At 36.2% G+C, this 16,088-nt stretch overlaps 1 long non-coding RNA gene across 1 annotated transcript; it reads right to left on the bottom strand.

Moving 5' to 3' along the window:
• Nucleotides 1–13,073: 13,073 nt before the first annotated feature.
• On the bottom strand, nt 13,074–15,218 carry LOC145013122 (uncharacterized). The gene is made up of 9 exons (XR_013664842.1): nt 15,150–15,218; nt 14,946–15,068; nt 14,381–14,857; nt 14,216–14,287; nt 14,070–14,141; nt 13,758–13,985; nt 13,640–13,674; nt 13,394–13,542; nt 13,074–13,318 (listed from the first exon to the last, which is right to left on the bottom strand). It is a non-coding gene; the product is annotated as an uncharacterized LOC145013122 (long non-coding RNA).
• Between the last annotated feature and the right edge of the window lie 870 nt (nt 15,219–16,088).

Genomic DNA, 16,088 nt, shown 5'->3' with positions numbered 1-16,088 from the left:
CTCAATATGCCCCTCTAGTTTGCGACTGGGATGCCGAGGATCACAAATTGGGTGTGAATAATCATGCAAACTTACATGGTGCCCTCACATGTTACGGCCACCTATCGATGTATCGATAAACCACACACGCTCCACCGAACTATGACTAACATTAGTCACCCTTTGCTACTTTTTCTTAGATCCATTTAGTATGTCGGTAAACCACACACGATCCATTTAGTATGCCGCGTCTAATTGCTAAGAAAACTCTGATCTTTATCGCGGGTTGGGCCCTGGCCGCGGGTGCTGTTCCACAATCTGACCTTTGCTCTACGCGGGCCGTGCAGGCCTTAAGCCTAAAAGCCAGGCGGGTCGCGGGTATGCTTACACATCAAAAATGATATTTTTCCAAAAAAGTTGATTTTTAAGCCAAAACGATCCCCGTAAGGCCCGGTTTCAAAACTTTAACAAAATTTGGAGTAAAACGGGGAACGATTGGTAATACCTTTCAAAATTTTATTTGAATCCCAAAATAGATGCTTTTACAAATCATTTATTTGAATTTGAAAAACGGTGAAAGCACATTACTTTCCAAAAATTCCCCTCTTTAATGTCTTTGGCGAGACGTCTTCCTAGCTTTCTTCAACACATTGGGACATCCAAATGGATGATTTCAAGGGCATTAGCACTGAAACCTTCATAGAATGGCTTCAACCGGTGCCCATTGACTTTGAAAATTTATCCCGTCTTTTCGCTTTGAATTTCCACCGCCCCATGGTCAAAGGTCTTTATCACAACAAAAGGTCCAATCCATCTTGACCTTAGCTTGCCTGGAAATAACTTCAATCGTGAATGGTATAGTAAGACCCTATGCCCTTGTTCAAAATGCTTCCGGGTGATGGACTTGTCGTGGAAGAGCTTCGTTTTCTCCTTGTAAATCCTTGCGTTTATATAGGAGTCATTTCTCAATTCTTCTAGCTCTTGGAGTTGAAGTTTCCTATGCCTTCCCGCTTCGTCAATGTTGAAATTGCATTGGTTGACTGCCCAAAATGCATGATGCTCTAATTCGACGGGAAGATGACATGGTTTTCTAAAAACCAATCTGAAGGGCGACATTCCTATCGGGGTCTTATAAGCGTTCCGATAGGCCCATAAGGCATTGTCAAGCCTCAAACTCCAATCTTTCATTGTCGGGTTTACTGTTTTCTCTAGAATAGACTTCACTTCACGATTCGAGATCTCCGCTTGACCATTCGTTTGAGGGTGGTAGGCGGTAGAGACACGATGGGTCACGTTGTACTTTTTCAATAAAGCCTCCATCATTTTGTTTCAAAAGTGCGTCCTTCTATCACTAATCAAGGCCCTAGGTACACCAAATCTCACAAACACATTAGATTTTAAAAACTCGATAACCGTTTTGGCATCATCCGATCTTGTGGCTTTGGCCTCAACCCACTTAGAAACATAGTCAACTGCGAGCAAGATGTAAACGTTGCCAAACAAAATGGGAAATGGGCCCATGAAATCAATCCCCCATACGTAAAAAATTTCGCAAACAAGGATTGGATTTTGGGGCATTTAGTTCTTTTGCGAAATGTTTCTCGTCATTTGACACCGTTCACAACTTTTGCAAAACAAGTAACAGTCCTGTGACATGGTTGGCCAGAATAATCCACATTCAAGAACCTTTCTCAGGGTTCGGCTAGGTCCGAAGTGTCCCCCACAAGCAAATTCATGACAGAATTGCAAAATAAATTGATGCTCTTGTTGGGGTACACATCGCCTAATGATTTGATCGGGACAATGTTTCCACAAATAAGGCTCATCCCACACATAGTATTTTGCATCACTTTTGAGCTTGTCTTTTTGAGCACGTGTGAATGTGTCGGGATACCTTTTGTGACCAAAAAGTTAACGATATCGGCATACCAAGGAATAGATTGAGTAAGGGAAAAGAGATGCTCATCCGGAAACTCATCCCGCAACGGGAGAGGAGTTTCATTTGAAGTGATCCGACTTAGATGATCAGCAACGAGGTTCTCGCATCCGCTCTCCGCTCTTGTCCCGGATTTCCAAGTCAAATTCTTGTAACAATAGGATCCACCGGATGAGTCTCGGTTTTGCATCTTTCTTTGTCATCAAGTACTTGAGAGCCGCATGATCCGAATACACTATAACTTTGGTGCCAAGTAGATATTGCTGAAACTTCTCCAAAGCGAACACTATGGCTAATAGCTCCTTCTCCATGGTAAAGTAGTTGCTTTGAGCATTGTCTAGTGTCCTTGATGCATAATAGATCACGTGGGAGGCGTTCCCATTCTTTTGACCCACAACGGCACCTATCGCATAGTTGTTTTCATCACACATGATCTCAAAGAGGAGATCCCAATTTGGTGCTTGCATGATGGGAGCGGATGTAAGCAACTCTTTGAGCTTCTCAAAAGCTTCTTTACACGCCTCAATGAACTCGAAATCAACCTCCTTTTGCAAGAGTTGGCACATCGGTCTTGTTATCTTTGCAAAATCCTTGATGAACCTTCGGTAGAAACCTGCATGGCCCAAAAAAGAACGAACTTCCCGAACACAAGTCGGGTAAGGTAGGCCTTGAATAACATCAATTTTGGCCTTATCTACCTCAATTCCTTTTTTAGACACAATGTGACCCAAAATGAGACCTTGACTCACCAAGAAATGATATTTCTGAAAATTCAAAACTAAGTTTGTTTCAATGCATCTTTTTAAAATTTTTGTGAGATTAGTCAAACATTCTTGAAAAGAGTTGCCATATACCGTGAAATCATCCATAAAAACCTCAATTATTTTTTCAACGTATTCCGAAAAGATACTAACCATACAACGTTGGAAAGTGGCCGGGGCGTTACACAATCCAAATGGCATTCTCCGGTATGCAAAAGTACCAAATGGACATGTAAATGTCGTATTTTTTTGGTCTTCCAGTGCCACCGGGATTTGGTGAAAACTGGAATACCCGTCGAGACAACAATAATGAGATTTCTTGGCCAACCTTTCTAACATTTGGTCAATGAAAGGCAATGGGAAATGATCTTTTTGTGTGCTTTCATTGAGCTTATGATAGTCAATATATACTCTCCACCCGTTTTGCACACGGGTGGGGACATTATACCTTTGTTGTTTTCAACCACCGTGATTCCCGTCTTCTTTGGAACGACTTGCACCGGGCTTACCCACTTGCTATCCGAGATTGGATAGATCATCCCCACATCTAGGAGCTTCAAAATCTCTTTCTTGACCACTTCCACCATTGGCGGATTCAACCTTCTTTGTGCGTCTCGGCTTGGCTTGCATTAATCCTCCATTAAGATCTTGTGCATTCAAGTGGAGGGACTCAATCCTTTAATATCCGCAATCGTCCAACCCATGGCTTCTTTATGATCCTTCAACACCTTGAGGAGATGTTCTTCTTCAAATTCGGTTAAGTGAGTTGAAATGATAACCGGAAGGGTTTCATTCTTTCCCAAGTAGGCATACTTCAAGTGTTGAGGTAAGACCTTCAATTCCAATTCGGGTGGTTAAACAAGGGATGGAGACAACTTTGTATGAGTTAGGGGCAATTCAATTTGCTTGACATCTAATCTTTTAGAGTTCTTCATCTCCATTTTATTTACCAACTTCTCAACTTTCGGATCCAAAGAATAAAGCTTTAATTGCTCGGCTAGCCTCCCACAATCAAATCCTTTGCTTAAGATCATCTCCAACATATCACCGTTAGATAACTCAAACAATTATTCAGTAATTGGCTCGACAACATCAACAAAGTACAAAGATGAAACATCACTAGGATATATCATGGCATCATAAATATTAAAACTTATTGTTTCGCCATCAAAATCCATTGTCAAACTTCGCGCATACACATCAATCTTCGTCCTAGCCGTCTTCAAAAATGGTCTCCCAAGCAAGATTAGAGGCAATTTGGAGGATACTTGCTCATCTAAATCAATCACATAGAAATCCGTCGAGAAGACCAATTGGTTCACTTGCACTAGGACATCTTCCAAAACACCTCTAGGAAAGACACTTGATTTATCCGCAAGAGAGATTATGACACCGGTTTCACGTAAGAGTCCGACATTCAATGATTCATACACCGAACAGGGCATGACATTGATAGAGGCACCAAGATCAAGCATAGCACTACTAAAAGTGACATCTCCAATCTTGCAAGGAACCATGAACATTCCGGGATCTTTGCATTTGGGTGGAAGCTTCCTTTGTAAAACCGCGGATGCGTTTTCATTCATCAAAATTTTCTCATTTCCCTTCAACTTCCTCTTGTTGGTGAAAAGCTCCTTTAAGAATTTTGCATATCTCGGGATTTGTTTGATTGCATCAAGTAAAGGGATGTTTACTTCCACCTTTTGGAAGGTGTCCAAAATCTCTTTCTCCTCCATATTTTTCTTTGAAGTTGCAAGTCGGCAGGGGAACGGTGGTTGAGTGGCTATTGGCGTCACTAGAGGGGTAGTCTTCTTTGGAACTCCGGCTTGTGCATCATTCTTGATTATAGGCTCTTCAATGGGAGTGATCTCTATCTCTTCCTCTTCTTCCCTTGGCTTCTTCTTTGAACTACTTTCTTCGGCTTGTGTGCCACTTCTCAAGGTCACCACATTGACATTTGGTTCTTTCTCGGTTTGAGAAGGAAGTTTACCATGGGATTCCAACTTGCTTATAGATGTAACTATAGCTCCCATTTGTGCTTCAAGGTTGGAGATACTACTCCTTGTCTCTTTTTGGAATTATTGGGTACTAGTGGCTAGGGATTTGACAATATCTTCAAGAGACATTCCGGAGCTACTTGTTTGAGATTAAGGATGTTGTTGATGATGATGTGGAGGGTGCGGTTTGGGTTGATAGTGTGGCTGTTGGTGTTGGTAATGAGGTTGTGGTGGTAGATAGGATGGTCTAACCAATGCATTTTGAGGCAATGGTGTTGGATTGTAGCTCATGTTGGGATTTGGCTTCCAACTTGAAGTATATGCATTTTGGTAACCGGATGGTTTGTTGTGGTAGTTTTGGAACTCTCTCGTGGCATTCACATGCTCCGCATCTTCTTGAAGGATGGGACAGATATATGTAGGATGTCCCATTGCTGCACATATTCCACAAACCATCACTTATGGAGTTTATCCCATGGCTAGCTTTTGGACGACAGAGGTTAGATCTTTGAATTGAGACTCGAGATTTGATGTTCCCACTTCATTGACTTTGTGTTGTGTGTCTCTTTTCATATCTTGGCGAGGGCCAAAATGTTATGAATTTACGGTTATAGTGTTGAAAAGTTGTCTTGTTTGTTGTGGGGTTTTACTAAAGACATCCCCACCACTTGAGGCATCAACTAGTATTCTCTCCATTGGTAACAATCCCTCATAAAAGTGTTGAATGAGGAGTTGTTCTGGAATTTGGTGTTGTGGGCAACTATAGCACAAGTTGTTGAACCTCTCCCAATAATCATGAAAAGTCTCATTTTCACCTTGGCGGATTCCAAAAATCTCATTTCTAAGACTTGAGACTCTTAAAGCGGGATAGAATTTATTAAAAAAAGCTCTTGCCATGTCGGTCCATGAGTTGATCGACCCCAGTTGAAGATAGAATAACCAATTTTTTGCTCTATCGGCCAATGAAAAGGGGAATGCCCTTAGCTTGATTTGGTCATCGGTTGACCCTTGTGGCTTCATGCTAGTGCAAATAATGTGGAACATATTCAAATACTTATGAGGGTCTTCATTCTCCAATCAATGAAAAGTTGGTAGGTGATGGACTAAACTTGACTTCAACTCCAAGCCTCCTTCCAAAACCGGGTAATTGATACCGGTTGGAGTTTGTGTAACATCGGTCTCCATCATTTGCCTCAAAGTTCTATCAGGAATTTCTCCTCCATCCGCCATTGCAATTGGTTCAATAAAGGGTGGGTTTTGTTGTAGAGGTGGTGTTTCGGGAATTTCTTGGCGAGGGTCGGGACTAGAATCGGGTTCTATATCACTTAATGAAGTGGTTTCAACCTTTGGGTCCCCGTGGGGGTTAGAAGTTTGACCACGTTCAACTCGTTTTTCCTTCGCCAAATGCCTTGCTTCTTTTTCGATTTCTGGGTTGTAAATCAGGTCACCTGTACGCTGAGATCTGGGCATAGAGAAACAAATTGATTAAAAATAAACCAATCCACGGCAACAGCGCCAAAAATTTGGTGGTTGTCGAGGCCAACACAAATAATAACCTTAAATATTACACACTAAAATAGTGTATAGCGGTAAATGGATCGAATCCACGGAGATTGGTTCAATGTATAACTCTATGAAAAATCTCTTTGTAAAGATACTTGTAAAATAACAATAAAAATAAAATGGGGGAATTTGGTGTATTGAAATTCTTGAAACAATGTACAATTAACTATGAGTTAAATAGACAATTTCAACAAAAATAAGGATTTGATGTAAAATCAATAAGGGAGAGATGGTTGACTTAATGTTTCCTCACTTTGACTTTTGATGAACATATCATTAGAATCCAATGGTTCAATACTTTGATTTAAATCCTCAATTTGGTTATAATAATCCAAGAAGCTTGAGATTACTTAGACTTTTCTTAGTTGTTAAAATGGTTAGAGAAGCTCTTAACCATTTCCTTAGTCAAAGTCAAAATTTCCATTAAGCATGTAATTAGTGAAAGTCAACTAGCATTAAGAACCAAAAAGTCACCAAATCCAAGAGGGGGCAAATGCTTTCACCACCATGTTGGAGGAGATCTTTTTAAGATTATGTGAAGCAAAAAACAACACAAGAATCATTTATTTCTTGCTAATTTGAGGATCCTTTACTTAATCAAGAAATTAGCCAACTAATCACCACAAACACATTTAAACTCATGAATAAAAACATACTAGTAGTGATAATATGATAAAACACAAAACATTTCCATAAAGATTTAAGAACAAGTTCATGGATTCTTCAACATTTAATAAAAGTTCAAAGGATTCAACAAGAAATCAACCAAGATTTGTTTAGCCAAGCATGACTAAACTCAAAGAAGAAAAGTTAGATGAGATTGTACCAAACATTTTACAATAATCAAGAGGTGAAATCAAGATGTTCTTGAGGTGTTCTTGACCTTCAAAAGCACTCCAAACTCCAGAGAGAACAAGCCAAACTCGGACCTTCAAGATGAGGCTAAAGAGGCACACCCACCTTCCCACTGTAGAGCTCTTAGCAAAATCCCGAAATTGCCCATTGTCAGGAATCCACGTGGGCCGCGGGGAATCTTACGCGGGCCGCGGGCTTTGATGGGTATTTTGGGCTTCTTCAAGTCTTGGGCCCCCACAACTAATCCATTGGCCCAGTTCGAGTCCAATCAGCTTCTAGCCCATTTTTCTTCAATATTTCTTCAATTTGAGCCCAATTTGTCTTTCCACATCACTCAAAACTTCCGCAAACTCCTAAACATCGATCTTCCACACTCAAGAATTTTCCCATGCCTTTCAAATTTAAAGTTCAACACTTCCACACCTTCAAGCAATTGACAAGCCCACTCCATGAATCACCTCCACAGTCATCAAGCACGAAATCCCCATTGCTCTTCAAGTCAAACGCCTCCCAAAAATCCCGCTCTTCTAGTCTCCAAAAAATCTGCAATAATGTTCAAGAAACTAGAAAGTACCCGAAATGGTCATAAAAATAACAAAAAGGAAAATATGCATGGAAATTAACTAATATGTGAATGAAATGTGCTAAAAAAACTATAAAAAGAAGTAAATAAAATGAAGCTATCAGTATAGAAGTTGTATATAATTTAAGATTAGATAGGTCGTCAAATAAATGATCCTACTCCAAAACCCCAACTTAATACGGAATGGTAGTGAAGCGTAGATCACAAATTCTAAGTCTATAAGATCTAAATTATTGAAAACCTTGGGAGTATACATTGTAAGATTATAGACCTATCCATAAGGTTCTTTTTGTTATCATGTAAGTTGTTTATGTAGTGCCTAAAACACTCCTATAGTAATCTAACTCTATGTACTTGATCTAGAATTCTCTTGACTGGTTTTTAGGTAAGTTTTAAGATTGTTGCAACACCACATCGCTCCAAAACACATGTCGGTCACATCTCGAATGAATATAGTTGATCAGGCTATATTGATCCTAACTATGATTACATAACTTTTCAGGTTTAACGGCATTGTTCAACCTTTAGATACTTTAATTTTGTTCTTCTTGTGATACTTGTTCTACATGTATATGCAAGTAGGTATATTTTTATAACTTATTTGTATATTCTTAAAATATATTCTTATCTAGAGCACTTAAGCCCCATTGTATTTATAGTTGTATATCTTTTATCGGTTCATATACTTAGTTCACTATAAACAATGCTCTGATACCAATCTGCCACACCCCAAAACCGGAACATCGGAAACGTTCGGGTTTGGAGAACGTCATGTTTAGTATCGCAAGACATGTATCATAGTAAGCTTGTAATAAACAACCATTTCATTAGAAAGAAAGTGTTTACAATGTGTCTGTTCACAAAACATAGAATACATAAACAAATAACAAAACAATACTTGAAGCTGTTATGCTCCAACTTCTAAGTTCCCAGTACAAGTACCTGTCTAATAGTCTCCTGAGAATACAAGTTATTTGAAAGAGTTTATCAACAGTTAAGTTGGTAAGTTCATAAGATTTTAGTGATGTAAGTATGTTGTGGAAAGTTGTTGTAAAATGTAGTTGAAAAACGTAGTAAATTGTAAGTTTTGTTTAGAAAAGTTCGCCTGTTCCTCTAGAAAGTCCTATGTTTCCAACTTTAATGAAAGATAAGCAAAAATGACTCTACAATCCTTTCTATGAGTACTAAATGGATACAAGTTATATAAGACTCAGAGTAAACAAACAATTGATTGTGCGTATCTGCCCTAAGGCGGAAAACACACATCCCATTGATTGTTTGATCATTGTTGTATATAACCCTGGTGCATTCACTTGCTACTCATGGAGTTAATTGTAATAGTTCCTTTATATTTGATGGAAACATTCTTTAAGAAAACTCTTATTTCTTATTACAAAATGGTGACCACTATGACTACTTGTATAATTACTTTGTTTATACTGGCTATATATAATCTAATCTCGGATAGATAGTTAATTGAGTGAATCTACCCTAAGCCCACAACCAAACAAGGAACAGGAAGTAAAGTGGAAAGCACACATATAACTACCTATTGGGTATTAATGATATATAATAATCATGTCTAAACTAAGGCATTATAGATTTAATCACCTAAGGTCCTTTAAGTTTATATTGGTTTACTCAAATGGATTAAACCCTTTACTGGGAAGTTTCTAGTTTTGAATACCACAAGTTCTGATTTGAAAAGTATGAACTACTAGAAAAACAACCTTTTACAACGCTCATTGCGCATCGTAAAACGCTCAGACGACGCGCAAATGCGCATCAAGAAAGGCCCTGTCATAAAGAGAGACGACGCGCATTTACGACGCTCGGTTATGACACGCAATGCGTATCAAGGAAGGCCCTATCATAAAGGAAGACGACACACATTTGCATGTTGTAACCTTACGACAAGCGTGTTTATGACACGCATTGCGTATCAAAGAAGCCCCTGTCAAGAAAGGCCATGTCATAAATGAAGATGATACACATTTTTGCGTATTATAATTTTAAATGTTCTAAAAAATATATTTATGAATTAATTAATTTTTAAATTAAATTTGCATTTAATGTCTCATAATAGAAATAAAATATCATATAAAAAAATACAATCCATTGCATAAAATTTAGTGCTATACAATTCTATTTCTTACAATATCTAAATTTGCATCTAATCTACTCTGTACACCAAATTCCAACTAAGTAAAGTTGCATCTTGCCTTTCATAATTCTTTAGGAATAATGTTCCAAGCAACTGATTATATGGATAAGCAGTTGTACATTGGCCCATCTCACTCAAGAATGACTTAGCCAAATTCAACTTCAAGTCTTTACTGCATCATTGCAAGACAAAACAAAAAATATATATCAAAAAATGATTTTTTTTAGTTTTATATTATAATTATGCTAGAGTACTAGATACATGAAGAACCATTTGTTAGCTCTAGAACACTTTTTGAATCTGAACCTTGTCTTTCATCACTAACACCAGCACCATGTCTTAACAAATATATGAAGTTTGAAGATGAAGATATACCTTATATGGTTTTGGACGTCCTAATTCCTGCTTAGAAAATCATTTGTTATAAAATAGTATTAGGACTATAAAAACAATATAAGGAAACAGGGATAAATTATGTAATTAGATCATTATAAATTTTTTGACCTTTTAATAAAACCATTTCTCCTGCTTACCTGGTTTTGATATAGGATTAAAATAAATAAAAGCATAAAGTATTTATCGATTTAGCCACTGAACAGTCTCTACAATAATCATAAAATAAATAAAAGTTTAGTTGATATAATGAAAGTGTGTTTTTCTTTTGCTTTTTTTTTGTATTTTAACATTTTCCAAAGCCAAGTAATTAGAGAAATCGTATTCTTAAATGGTCAAAAACAGTATAATGGTTTAATTACTATAAAAAATTAGTTAAGTGGTTAGGTGAACATCATTAAAAGTATGTTTAAAGCTAATAAGATCTTTTGAATCATAAAAAAATACTATTTTTTTAGTAGCTTAAATGTTTTAACTACTTACAGCAATTGTTTCAGCTGTGAGACCATCCTCTTGCCATGGGTTTTTTTATTGTGGTGTCCATGGGTGCAACTCCATCCAAACAAAATACACACTGGAAATAAACAAAAAGAAGTAATAGTTCCCTAATAGCTTAGAAACAGAATCAGGAAAAGTAAACAAACAAAAACCGAAACAACAGCACTCTGTACATCAAAACCTTGCATTAATTCCTGTTAAAGAAAAGTGTAAATAAGTCTTTTAGCCAAATAAGGAAAAGTGTTTTACTATTTTTTACCTCTGAAACAACAGCGCACTCTCTACCCATCTTCTAGTGATTGCAGTAACTCGTAGTTTCGGTTGCCCATCAAAACTCTGGTATCTGTACCAAAATGACCGTTTTACCCTTACATTCTCAAACAAACATATTTAAAGTGGGGAAAAAAGAAAGGTGATTACCTTGTGGTGGTTTGTATATACAACTATGGATTTACATTTCCTGAAGGATCTTTATCGCTTGATGATATATCAAAGAAAACAGTCAAATAAGTGTCTTTATCAAGTTCACGTAGCTTCCATGATGTGGTGTTCCATTGACCTATCACTGTGTTTTCAACAACATGTCCTTTCTGCAACATAAATAGCCAAAAAAAATTATATACAAACCGGTAAAGATTAATGAACAATTTAGTAAATGACTAAATTTCCACCTTATCCAAAGATGTGCATGGTCCTATGATCCTGATAGCTTCATTTTATTTACTTCTTTTTATAGTTTATTTTAGCATATTTCATTCATAATTTAGATAATTTCCATGCATATTTTCCTTTTTGTTATTTTATGACTATTTCGGGTACTCTCGAATCTTGTGAGCATAATTGCAGGTTTTCGGGTCTAGCGGAGCGGGAGTGTTCGGGACGTATAGGAGGCGATGAGATTTGGTAGACAAAAATGACGTTGGGCTTGATGGGTAGTGGAGATGATGCATAGAGTGATCTTGATGATTATTTGAAGACTTGGAGAGAAATAAACTTTAAATTTGCAAGATGTGGGGGAATATTCAAGCGTACGTAAATTATTAATCGGGCGAGTTCACGACCTTTGGAGGACTTAGAGAGGTCAAATTGGGCTTAAAATGAAGAAAAACTTGAAGAAAATGGGCTAGGAGGTGATTGGATTCGACCTGGGCCAAGTGGGCTAAGCTATGGAGGCCCAAAACCTCAAAGATGCTACATCCAGGGACCACCCGCGCAACCCACCCGCGCAAGAGCACGCGGGTCGCGCAACCTCCTGCAGGGGCAGTTTCGGAAATTCTTCTTTTGAGCTATTTGAGGAAGGTTGGTGCCCATCTTTTGCATACTCGTGGACATCTGATTTTTGGAGATTCTCTCTGGAGTTTTGAAGACTTTTGAAGGCCAAGAACCCTTGAAGAACATCATATTTTTACCTCTTGATTCTTGCTTAATGTTTGGTACAATTTTCTCTAACTTTGTTTCTTTGGGTTCAGCCATGCTTGGCTAAGCTAATCTTGGTTGACTTTTGGTTAATCCTTTGAACTTTTGTTGAATGTTGAAGAATCCATGAACATGTTCTTGAATCTTTATGGGAATGTTTTGTGTTTTAACATCTTATCATTACTTGTATGTTTTAGTTCATGAGTTTAAATGTGTTTGTGGTGATTAGTTGGCTAATTTCTTGATTAAGTAAAGGATCCTCAAATTAGCAAGCAACAAATGATTTTTGTGTTGTTTTTGCTTCACACAATCATAAAAACATTTCCTCCAACATGGTGGTGAAAGCATTTGACCCCTCTTGGATTTGGTGACTTTTTGGTTCTTAATGCTATCTGACTTTCACTAATTACATGCTATTTGGAATTAGTGATTTTGACTAAGGAAATTGTTATGAGCTTCTCTAGCCATTTCAACAATTAAGAAAAGTCTAGGTAATCTCAAGCTCCTTGGATTACTATAGCCAAATTAAGGATTTAAATCAAAGTATTGCACCATTGGATTCTAATGATATGTTCATCAAAAGTCAAAGTGAGGAAACTTTAAGTCAACCTTCTCTCCCTTATTGATTTTACATCAAATTCTTATTTTTGTTGCAATTGTCTATTTAAATCATAGTTAATTCTAGTTTGTTTCAAGTATTTCAAAACATCAAAACCCCCATTTTTAATTTATTGTCATATTCCAAGTATTTTACAAAGAGATTTTTCATAGAGTTATCAAATTGAACCAATCTCCGTGGATTCGATCCCTTTACCACTATACAGTATTTTAGTGTGTAATATTTAGGGTTATTATTTGTGTTGGCCTCGACAACCACCAGATCCCTTGAATCTTGATATCCATTAAACATGTAATTTTAAGTGTGCCACTGAAAGTAATATAATCACAATTCACAAATTCATTATACATTTATAGTTATACATCAAATAATATGATGATGAATGATACTATATTCATCTTATGTACTCACTTATGAGCAAGACCAAGAGACTCTTCTCCTTTCTCAAAAACATGTTTGAATGAATCTTTAAAAATCGAATGACCAAAACTTTCAGCTAAAACAACGATTCCACCAGTTCTTTCAATAATCATCTTCATTTCTGCAACTCCAACCTAAGAATATAAAAATGATTCAGTTAAGAACATAATGATGGGATGAATAGCATAGTTAAGAGAATGAATGTTGACCTGGTCAAGGGTAGAAGCAAAAAGATCCAAAACATAACCCTAGCTGACCATTTGCTTTGCAAGTTCTTCATAAAACTTAACTACGTTTGTAAAATACAATGCTGAATCTTTGTCCAGATCTTTATGTGAACGAACAGGATCTGAAAGATCTTCGGAGATAATCAAGAAGATTGAAGGTAGATGGAGGTTTGGTTTAATGGGAAGTAGAAATGATTCAATAGAAAAATCAATATCAAAATGGCTTACTGAATCCAGATTCAAGCTCTCCAAATTTATCAAACCTGCATTTGTAAAAGTTTGTGTGTATGAAATTTTGGAAAATACACATGAATGTTAAGTACATATGAATGATAAGAGATTTCACCTTTTAGGTGTGACAAGACAGCATCTGATATATCATTGAATCCCAAGTTCAGCACTTTTAGAGACTTCAATTCTGTATAAGTAGACGTCTACAGTTATAAATTAATGATTTTGAAGATAAATTAATGAAAAAAAATAAATATAAGGATATAGATCCTTGAAAACTTATCACACCCATCATCAGAGATATTAGATCTGCTTACATTCAGAAAAAGTAGAGCAACAAGATCTACATAAAACAAACGAGTTAAATAAAAAAAGTCAAACATCGAATTGTATAATGAGATTACAAAAAAGAAAATACAATGAGAACCTGAAAGTGAATCTAGGCATGCTGCAGTAATAGGGCAACGTTCTATATTCAGCAATGCAAGCTTGTGTAAACCTGAAAAAAGAAAATTTACTTAGATTTTAATTTACATAAAAAAAATATCTTCCACTAGAAATAATTCAAGTGACCTTTCAAGAATGTGACACCATTATCAGTGACCTTGCTGCTGGAGATTTGTAATTCTTCCAAGTTTCTTAGGTCTGAAACATAAACAACAATGAATCATTAGCATAAATGATACACCATATTTAAATTCATTCAAGTTTATAATAAAGTTTATCTTACAAACCTACCTGAGAGAGGCTTCATATCAGCATCAGTAATGCAATTACAACAGTTCATATTAAGTGTCAAGTTTAAAAGACCTGGAAAAAAACAATAATATTAAGATTCTTTCCTTCAAATTCAATAAAGAATCATTACAAGAGATTACCAGTAATTCATCCAAGCCCAACATCAGAGATATGTTCACAGAAATTAAGGTTTAAAGCCTTAACATTCTTGCATTCTTTAATATGTAACGGACCAGAATTTGATGTTTTCATTAAAAGGAAATGAAAATAAGTCATATAAGTGAACAAGGGTATAAAATTTTAACTAAATAAATTAAAAGAATGGACCTTTTTTGAAAAGAGATATAGAGCACAAGCTGAAGGATCTTGAGATAATACTTCAAGAACTAGTAGATTATAACAAAGAGACTTTCCACTTGATGTCATGGTTGAAATAACAACATTCTTTCCAAAAATGGAAGCCCGAATTGACTCTGCCTAAAATACCATAAGAACAAAATAATAATAATAATAATATAATTTTAACAATAATAATGGATTTTTGGATAATTACAAATGAAGATACCCGGTGGCTATATAACTTTGAGACACCTGAACATTTCAATGCAGATTTTGTTCCTTCAGAAAGATAATCTGGAATCTTTACAAAATTGGCTATCCGAGAATTAATCTCTTCAATATGAGCTATCTGAAATAGTGGATTAAATAATTGGGGTACATAACAAGGGCAGATTTGTAAATTTGTAACGATAAAGAATAAAGATGACACCTGTCCTTGGGAACCAAGGCCTGTCTTCAGATGCTCAACCATTTCTGTGGGAAGCAAAGGATTTGTTTCCTGTAAAGGAAAGCATTAATGGGAAATGAATACAAATAATAGAAACAAGAAATGTAAACAGAATTTCAAGAAAAACTGAAAAATGGAACTCAAAGATGACACCTACTTTACATTATACTTCAGGTGAAAAGGAATCTGAGGGTTCAGACATGCTTCTTTTTGTTCTTTTAGCATCATTTTTAATTTCTTTAGGATTTCCTTCAGTTGCATGTAGCAAAAGATCATTTAAAGATAATGACTTGATTGTCTCTTTACCCTTTTTCCCTGAAGGAAAACATTTTGCATATCAACTAAGTAAAATGTTATGAACTTTTGTTAGAGAGAGAACATGGAATATTTACACATACCATAAATGATTTAACAACTGCACATAAATCTGCTTTGAAGGAACTTTCTCTTTTTTTCAAAGCATTAACTACTCTAGCAGTAGACATCTTTCTCTTACCTAAATAGAAACAAAAGCAGTTAAGTTTGCTGTGAATGAAAATGTAACCACTGTGGACTTGAGATCAAATAAAACCATCATAAAACGATTAGGTATACCTTTAATTTGGTATTTAAGATCTGATTTTCACTTAATGACAACAATGGAATTGTTTGACCTTTTACCCTCAGCATCATTGTCAATAAATTGTATAACCTGCAAAAGAAAAAGAGACATGTTCTGAGTGAACAATGATACAGTTCTAGTAAGTACCTAACTGTTTCTTTTTGCCTTAATAAATGGTATAACCTGCAAAAGAAAAAGAGACATTTCGTGCGTTTCCACCATTTGCCATAGTGTGTAGAGTGTAATCACCCAGGATAGGACTAGTACTATGATTCCAAAGCCCCTGAATCAAACAGATTGTATATTATGAAAGTGGATTT

This window comes from Lactuca saligna, chromosome 8 (assembly GCF_052625555.1).
Source record: "Lactuca saligna cultivar CGN05327 chromosome 8, ASM5262555v1, whole genome shotgun sequence".
Classification (NCBI taxonomy): Eukaryota; Viridiplantae; Streptophyta; class Magnoliopsida; order Asterales; family Asteraceae; genus Lactuca; species Lactuca saligna.
Note: the sequence above shows the minus strand (reverse complement) of the source record. Positions and strands in the feature narration are given on the sequence as shown.